This window comes from Felis catus, assembly GCF_018350175.1.
Source record: "Felis catus isolate Fca126 chromosome X unlocalized genomic scaffold, F.catus_Fca126_mat1.0 chrX_random_Un_scaffold_72, whole genome shotgun sequence".
Classification (NCBI taxonomy): Eukaryota; Metazoa; Chordata; class Mammalia; order Carnivora; family Felidae; genus Felis; species Felis catus.
Window position 1 is genome coordinate 112,070 of NW_025408529.1, and position 9,250 is coordinate 121,319.

Consider the following 9,250-nt stretch of genomic DNA (forward strand, 5'->3'; position numbering starts at 1 on the left):
TAATTGGACTTCTCTAACTTCCAATTATGAGTCAAATAAAACATTAAACTTTCAAAGTTACACCTTTGGGAGTTCACAAATTCCTAGTTGTTCAAGTTTCTATATTTACCTATATACCTTCTTATAGGAGGAAGCCAAAACCCACAAATAAAAAGTTTTAATCTGCCCTTCACAATGGGTACCAAATCATCATAATGTACACTTTAAATATCTTACAATATTGTCCACTATGCCCCAATACAATAAAGCTGAAAAAAATGAAATCCCACACTAAAGTCTTAATCTGAACCAATGCTGAGTAATAGAGCAATAGAAGGCCTTTTATTCATCGCATGAGCAAAAATATAGAATATATTTTTAATTAATTTTCCCCTAAAGAGAATATACTTAGTATTTAGATAAATAAGAGATTCGATGTTGGGAGTTGCTTTTGGAGAATGATCAATCAGCGCCTTATCAATGGAAGGATACTGATACAAGGGACCATCGCCTCTGGGATGCATTAACTAACCTTGGTACTTCCAGTTACTTTAACCATAAATCGGACTTTTCAGCTTCAATTTGAAGAATAGCCATTGTCTTTTCATAATTCTTTTCAGGGCCATCGAAGAAAGTTCTGGAAATCCATCTTGATATAGGATGCTTGAAACATTCTGTTTCAAGTGTTCCAGGATTTGGCCTTCTGGAATTTCTGCTAACTCAAGCTTCACCAATGAATATATTCACCAGAGTTATGCCAATTGCTACTGGAATCCCACTCAACAAAAATGTAGAATTTCATTAAACTCAAATAACACCTGTCATAGAATCCAGAAGGTTTGGTGATAAACAGTCTTTTCTCATTGTTTCCACTGTGTCGCACTGAGCTGCAGTCTTCAGAAAGGCATGGGTGAGGAAGCCCCTGAATCCAAGCTGAGTGCCGAGACAGTGGCCAGAGAGAGAGGGCACTGCAGTGACAGAAACCCACTGTAATGAACTCAGGACCACCATGGCTACTGCAAGCAATTCTGATCATATGGTTCTTATCCTTTCTTTTATTAAAGTGGTAAATCACTTTGGTTGATTTGTAAATATTGAACCACTCTTGTATCCTATGACTAAACCCCCTTGATTGTGGTGAATTATTTTTTAAGTGTATTGTTGGATTTGGTTTGATAATATTTTCTTGAGGATTTTCACACCTATGTTCATCAAAGTGATTGGCCTGTACTTCTCTCTCTCTCTCTCTCTCTCTCTCTCTCTCTGTCTCTCTGTAATGTCTTTATCTGGCTTTAGTATCAGGCTACTACTGGCCTCCTAGAATGAATTTGGAAGATTTCCTTCCTCTTGTATTCCTTTTTTGGAATAGTTTGAGAAGATTAGGTATTAACCCTTCTTTAAATGTTTGGTAGAATTCACCTGTGAAGTCATCTGGTCCTGGACTTTTGTTTCTTGGGATATTTTTGTTTAGTTTTGTTTTGTTTCATTACTGATTCTGTTTCATTGCTGTTAGTTGTTCTGTTCAAATTTTCTGTTTCTTCCCGATTCAGTTTTGGGAGGTTACATGTTTCTAGGTATTTATCCATCTCTTCCAGTTTGCCCAGTTTGTTGGGATATAATTTTTCATACTATTCTCTTATAATCCTTTGCATCTTTGTGATGTCAGTTGTTATTTATCTTCTTTCATTTGTGATTTTGTTTATTTGACTCCTCTCTCTTTTTATGATGAGTCTGGCTAATGATTGATCACTTCTGTTGATTTTCCAAAGAACCAACTCCCAGGTTCATTGATCTGTTCTTTTGTTTTTTGTTTTGTTTTGTTTCTATTTCATTAATCTCTTCTCTAATCTTTATTATTTCCTTCCTTCTATTGGTTTTGGATTTTGTTTGTTCTTTTTCTAGTTCCTGGAGGTGTACGGTTAGATTGTTTACTTTTAGATTTTTCTTGCTTCTTCAGGTAGGACTGCATTGCTGTAAACTTCCTCCTTAGGACAGCTTTTGCTGCATCCCAAAGATTTCGGATTTCTGTGTTTTCTTCTTCTTTTATCTCCATGTATTTTTTTTTAATTCCTCGTTTATTTATTTGTTAGCCCATTCATTGTTTAGTAGCATGTTATTTGACTTCCATGTATTTGTGCCAGTTCCAGGTTTTTCTCTTGTGGCTCATTTCCTGTTTCACAGCACTGTGGTCAGAAAAGGTGCATGGTGGTATGACTTTGATCCCTTTGAATTTGTTGAGACTGTCTTGTGGCCTAATATGTGATATATTCTGGAGAATGTTCCATGTGCACTCGGACAAAAATGTGCATTCTGCTATTTCTGGATGGAATGTTCTGAATATATGTGTTAAATCCGTCTGGTCCAAAGTGTCATTCAAAGACATTGCTTCCTTGTTGATTTTCTGTTTAGGAGATCCACCCATTGATGTCAGTGGGCTGTTCAAGCCCCCTACTATTATCGTATTATTATGAATTGCCTTCTTTATGTTTGTTACGAACGGCTTTATGTATTTGGATGCTCTCATGTCAGGTGCATAAATATTTACAATTGTTATATCTTCTTGTTGCATTGTCCCCTTTATGATTACATAATGTGCTTCTTCGTCCCCTCTTACAGTTCTTGTTTAAAATCTATTTTGCCCAATATAAGTATTGCTACCTTGGCTTTCTTTTCATATCTACTTGCATGATAAATGTTTCTCCATCACTTCATTTTCAATCTGCATGTGTCTTTAGGTCTGTAGTGAGTCTCTGGCAAGCAACATATAAATGCGTCTTGCTTTTTCACATTTCTGTCACCCTATGTCTTTTGATCAGAGCGGTTAGTCCATTTACATTAAAATTAGAGATAGGTAGGTAATCATTGCCATTCTGTTACCCAATTTATGGTGGTTTTTGTGGTTTTTCTCTGTTCCTTACTTTTCTTGCTCTCTTTCTTCACAGTTAGTTGGCTTTTTTATTGATAAACTTGGATTCCTTTCTCTTTAGTTTTTGCTTATCTGTTTACTGGTTTTTTTTTCTTTTACCGTTCAGCTTGTATATAATATCTTGTGCAAATAGTTGATGGTTGCTTAAGTTTGAACTCATTCTTTACTCCTCTCCCCTCACCCCACGTTTTAGGGGTATGCTGCCATACTTTACATCCGTGTGTTTTGAGAGACCCTTTGACTGTTTTTTATAGAGGTACTTATTTTTACTGCTTTGATGCTTCCTACATTTCTTATTTCTGCTTATGGTATTTCCTTTCCACTCAAAGAATCCCCTTTAACATTTCTTGTAGGGATGGTTTAGTGATCATGGATTCCTTTAGCTTTTGTTTGTCTGGGAAACTCTTTATCTGTCCTTATATTCTGAGTGATAGCCTTCCTGGATACAATATTCTTGGCTGCAGATTTTTTAGTTTCGCCACTTTGAATATATCATGCCACTCCCTTCTGGCCTCCAAAGCTTCTGTTGAAAAATCCACTGATAGCTTTATGGGGTTTACCTTGTATGGAATTTTCTTTCCTCTTGCTGCTTTTAAAAATATCTCATTACCACTGCTTTTTACCATTTTAAGTATTATGTGTTGGTGTTGACCACTTTAGGTTGATTTTTTGGGGGGCCGTCTGTGCCTCCTGGATCTGGATTTCTCTTTCTTTCCCTAGATTTGGGATTTTTTTTCAGCTATTATTTTTTCAAATTAATTTTCTGCCCCCTTTTCTCTCTCTTTTCCTTCTGGAGCCCCTATAATGTGAACGTTATTACGCTCGATGGTGTCACTGAGGTCCCAAAGTCTGTTTTCATTTTGTGTTTTGTTTCCTCTCAACTGTCCAGCTTGGTTGCTTTCCATTACCCTGCCCCCCAGGTTGCTGATACGATCTGCTTCATCTAGTCTACTATTCTTTGTATCTGGTGCATTTTTAATTTCAGTTATTGGGTTCTTCATCCCTGATTGTTTCTTTTTTATGATTTGTATCTCTTTGTTCAGGGTCTCACTGAGGTCCTCCAAACTTTTCTCGCATCTCATGGTATCTTTATGACCATTACTTTCAATTCTGTGTCAGACATACTACGCAATCCCCATTTCACTTAGGTCTCTTGCTGTGATTTTGTCTTGTTCCTCCATTTGGGACATATTCCTCTGTCTCCTCATTTTGTCTAACTCTCTGCACCTGTTTCTATGTGTTAGGAAAGTTAACCACATCCCCTGCTCTTAAAACTAGTGGCCTTATGAAGAAGCAACCCTGTAGTGCCTGCAGTGCAGTGTCCCTATTTACCAGAATTTAGCACTTCAGGGTTTCTCGTATGTTTGTTGTGTGCACCCTGCTCTTGTGGTTGAGCTGCTTTTTCCTTCAGTTCAGCCATCCACAATGGCGCTCTTTGCCTGTGGTGGGCAGGGTTTGGTCCCTGTGTTGCTGGTGGGCCAGTCTGGGGCCACCTTGGGCTTGATTTGAGTCAGACCAGGCATCTCCCAGGGATACACTAGCACTGAACTACAGGGCACTTTCCCTGTTTTGTCCCCTGAAAAGCCTTCCTTGATGGGCAAGGCCTGCAGTCAGACCCCCTGTCTGCCCACAGCCCACTGCTGGGACCACAGTCTGATTGTTGTGTGTGGTTATGTTTCTCTCTCCCCAGGGCAGAAGTCACTTTGGGGTGGCACTGGCCCTTCTTGGGGCTGCTTGCAAACTTCCAGGCTTGTGGCACTGCTTTACATAAGCTCCATCCAAGAGAGGATTGGAGGGGGTGGATCCATGGAAGCGTGGGGGGCTGGGGAGGGGAATGGACTTGCAGTGTTAGCAAGGTTTGCATGGGTCTGCTGTGGGAGAAGACCTGGAGCCAAGGCCCGATTGGAGGGGGCATGTCCACAGTGAAACACGAGGGCTGGGTGTCCTGTCAGCAAGTTAAGTAGGGAATGTCAGCACCTCACTGGTTCCTTGTTTGTTCCCCCAGGTGGCTGTGTGTTCATGCTGCGGTGGGGGGAGAAGGAAACTGGCTCCCACCAGCTCCTTTGTTTGTGGGCAAGTCCCCCACACATCCTTGCCCTTTCAACACATGCTCCGAGATCAGTAAATAAATCTCCCTCCCATGTCCCCATGTGATTTTCAAATTGCCCCTTCTATGCTGTATCTCCACAGGGCTGTTTGTTGTCCTGTCTCTTTAAGGGTGGGGACTCAGTTCCCCCTCACCATGCTGGGTTTAAGTCCCACTGGTTGTACAAACTCGTGAAATTTGGCCCTTCTGGTTTTTGCAGCCAATGTGATGAGAATTTGTCTTTCCTGTGCGGGCTACATAGTGTGAGAGTCTATTTCTCTCCCCTCTCCACACCTGGGCAGCCCTCTCTCCTGAGGGCAGTCTCGTGGGTCCACTTAGTACCCCACTGCTTCTTCACCCTTCCTACTTTCTTTCATCAGCTTCTTCTCTATATTTAGCTGTGGAGAGTTTCTTCTGCAAGTCTTTGGGTTGTCTTATGGGCTATTTACACTGATATGAATGTTATCTGGTAGTATCAATGAGCCAAGGTGAGCTTAGAGTTTTCTGACTCCACCATCTTCCCGGGGAGTCTCTTAACATTCTTGTTCATAGGCATTCAGATGTTTTAGTAAGCATTTCTCTTAATAAGTTCTTGAAAGTGTTTTTTTTCAAAACCATGAAAACTGCATTTTATATGAACACAACTTTGAAAGAAACTATTTTATATTTCTAACAACGCTGTATGATAGTGTCTGTTTCCCCACACATTACAAATGTGAATCATTGCTAATCTGATAGGCAACAAATCGTCCCTCCTGGTTGTTTTCATTACAACTCATGTTTGCTCCCTGCATAGAATTGTACCTTTTCAATGGGACATAATCAATTGTCACAGCCCTATGTTATTTGGAATTCAGAGTGTTTCTCATATTCCCAATTATCAACACTTCGTGGATGGCACCTGACTGTGCTGAAGAGCACAGTTCATGTGGCTTTTGCACTGGTGAGCTAAATGTGTTCTCTTTGAGCACAGAACACTGTCTTGGGAGAGGTCTAGTTCATGAGAAAAACTGGTAGGGAATTATCAAGATGGCAATCCTTAGAACCAAATCCTACTTCCATCCTTAACTATGCCCTTAAGTTAAATTTCTATCAGGGGAATTGTTGGTGTGAAGGATGTACACCTCTGTAGCCTTTTGAGAAGTCCCACCATACCGACATCCAGAAATATAGTTCCTGAATAGTCCCCTCAAAGAGGAGCCTCATGAGAAAGGCTACAGAGCAGTGGAGAAAGTAGTAATGTTAAGGTCATGTCACACAGGCCAGGCCCTGGACTCTATTCTTGGATTCCTCATGCTTTTTTGTAATCTCTTCATCCTCCTGTACCCTCCTGTAGCCTCCGACTGCCTCCCCTGGGACCTCTCCCTGTTCCCAGGTAACCACTAAACTTCTGTCACCATTAATTTCTCTTAAAAAAAAAAACCTTTCTGTCAATAAAACTGTACAGAATGCACTTTTGTTTTCTTGCTTCTTTCATTCAACTTAACTATGTGTCAAGCTATCCATTTGTTGCATGGTTGGATAGTTCCTTAGTATTGCTAAATAATATTCCACTATATGTATATACGACGATTTGTTTTAGCCATTCATCTGGTGATGGACATGTGGATTGTTTTCGGCTTGAAACTCTTTTCAGTAAAACGGTTGTGAATATTTGTATACAAATCTTTACATGGATAAGATTTCTTCTGTAGGGTAAATACATAAGAGTTCAATGGCTGGATCATATGGTAGATGTTAGATGAACAATGTAAGAAACTACCAAACTAGTCCTAGAGATTTTGTATCATCTTTAATTCCCACCAGCAGTCTATGAGGGTTCCATCCTCCACAATGCTTAGTATGGTCAGTATTGTTAATGTTGGCCATTCTCACAGGGGTGTAATATTTCATTGTAGTTTTAATTTACATTTCCTTATTAACTAACGACGTTGATCATCTTTTCATGACCCTATTTGTCACTTGTATAATCTCTTGGATGAAGTGTTTGTTTAATTGTTTGCTCATTTATTTATTGGCATGTCTATTACTGACTTAACGCACCAGGGATTTTCCATATTTTGGATTCAGGCCTATATTTTCTATATTTTGAATACAGGTCCTTTATCAGATAAATGACTTGCAAATATTTTTTCCCAGTCAGTAGCTTGCTTTTCATTCTCTCAGCAGTGTCTTTGGAAGAGTAGACTTTTTTTTTCTTTTCATTTTGAGGGGGTCTAATTTATCAATTCGTTTATTTGTGGATTGTGTTTTGGGTGTGGTATCTAATAAATCTTCACCTAAGCCAAGGTCAGAAGGATTTTCTTCCATGTTTTCCTCTCCTGTGTTTTCTCCTATGTTTTTATAGCTTTAGGTTTTATATTGAGGTCTATGGTCCATTCTCATTAGACTTCTATATGGGGTCATTATATGGATTGCCGTTTCTATTTATTTTTATAGTCTAGGTCGTTTTGCTATCCATACATGAATTTTAAATTCAGCTGTTGATTTCCAATAATAATAATAATAATTAATAATAATAATAATAAGGCCCACTAAGATTTTGATTTGGATTGTATTGAATCCATAGATGAGTGTGGGGATTTCCCATCCTAACAATTTTTGTCTTAACAATAGTGAGTTTTCCAACCCAAAGATATGGAAAAATGTCCCAGAGACAGACTTTAGATCTACTACAGAAAAATAAATCACTAAAATAAAGTTGTTATGGTACTTTCCACTTGGTAGGTGTGATTAGAATTGAGTTTGTTGAATTGTGGATTTTTTCTTCATTACCCTTCCATAAATCCACTTCCGTGAATTCCTGGAAACTTGAATATTAAAAGAGAAAGTGGGACAAAGCATGCATGTATTGGGGTCTGTATGCATGTTTGTAATTATGTATGTTTGCATGCATGTACGCTTAAATCGGTAAAACCGCAAGGAGTATTTATTTTGAGAAATAGGTGGTGTTAATTGCTTCACATCGTGTCTGTGCTATACAGATCTTAGTAATATTAGGAACGAAAAGAGAGTGGTGGTGGCTTGTTGTTTTTCCAGCATTCTTGGGTGAGCACGGCTTCCATGGTGACTGTGCCTGCTGTGGGATTTGGCGCAGACTGAGCTTCCATTCAGGGCTCTTGCCTGAATCACTTGTTACTATGATAGTTGGTCAAGTGTTGTTTTTCTAATTCTGTCATTCCTTCTGGATATAGTTGGCATCTGACTGTATGGTAGGCCTTCCCTTCTCTAAGGTTTATTTAGTTATGTGTTCATTCAAGTATTTATTTATGTCAGAATGACCCATAGATTCTTATTTGTCCCAGAGTGTTAGCATTTGTTACTCTATTTATTTTGATTCTGGAATTGTCCCAGAATTGGGCAGTGTTAGCTCTTCAAGTTGGCCTCTGCATCCATTCGACACCTCCCTACATTTCTTTGAATATGTACTTTGTTCTCTGGGCCTATTTCTCCATGCGTAGAAAGGAAGTAGTGATGCCACCTCAGCAGACTACTTTGAGGACTTGAATTGACAAAGTCTGAAAATAACAACCCACTATGTGTGACATCTAGAAAGCCCTCAGCAAATATGATTAGTTGCCCATTCCATCTTTGTCTCCTTCATTCTGTCAGTGTGATGCCTCTGACATGAACATCATAGCATGACTTCCTAGAGAAAATACTTGGAAATGGAGCTGCAAGCAGAGATGAGCCCACATTTTCATGATGTGAGAACTTCAGTGCCACTGCTGTGTGCAGGAAGAGGCTGTGGAATGGAGCTGACAAGGAGGCACAGTGTCATTGCACAGCTTCCAGTGACCTGAGTGGAGACAGGCAAGCACGTCCTCACCCCTTTCCTCTGCCTTTCACGCATTCTCCTTTCCTCTCACCTTCCTCTCTATTCTATGTGCTCTCTGATCTCCTGACTTTCCCTTCTAGTGGGACATCAGAGAAAGTGTGTGAACTCTGAGCCCCAGAAACAGGAGGTGATAGAGAAGGAAAAGGTGTGATGTCCAGTGTCCTAGACAATTTTCTGGAGCAAGAGTGAAGAGATCAGGGTCCCATCATTGGTGCACTTTAGTTAAATCACTATCCTTCCACTAGCCTCATCTATACGATGGGGTAACAATACCCAATCCAACCACTCAGGAATATTGCAGACTTTAAGTGTGATCCTATGTGGAAAAGAAATCTTTGGTCATAGGTAGGAAGGAAAGACCAGTGCCCTCTGAGTAATCATATTAGCAGACACTCAGACACCCCCCTGATATCACAGAAGT

At 39.7% G+C, this 9,250-nt stretch overlaps 1 pseudogene; it reads right to left on the reverse strand.

The window, feature by feature from the left end:
• Positions 1-278: 278 nt before the first annotated feature.
• On the reverse strand, positions 279-1,077 carry LOC105260210 (annotated as a pseudogene).
• Positions 1,078-9,250: the final 8,173 nt, after the last annotated feature.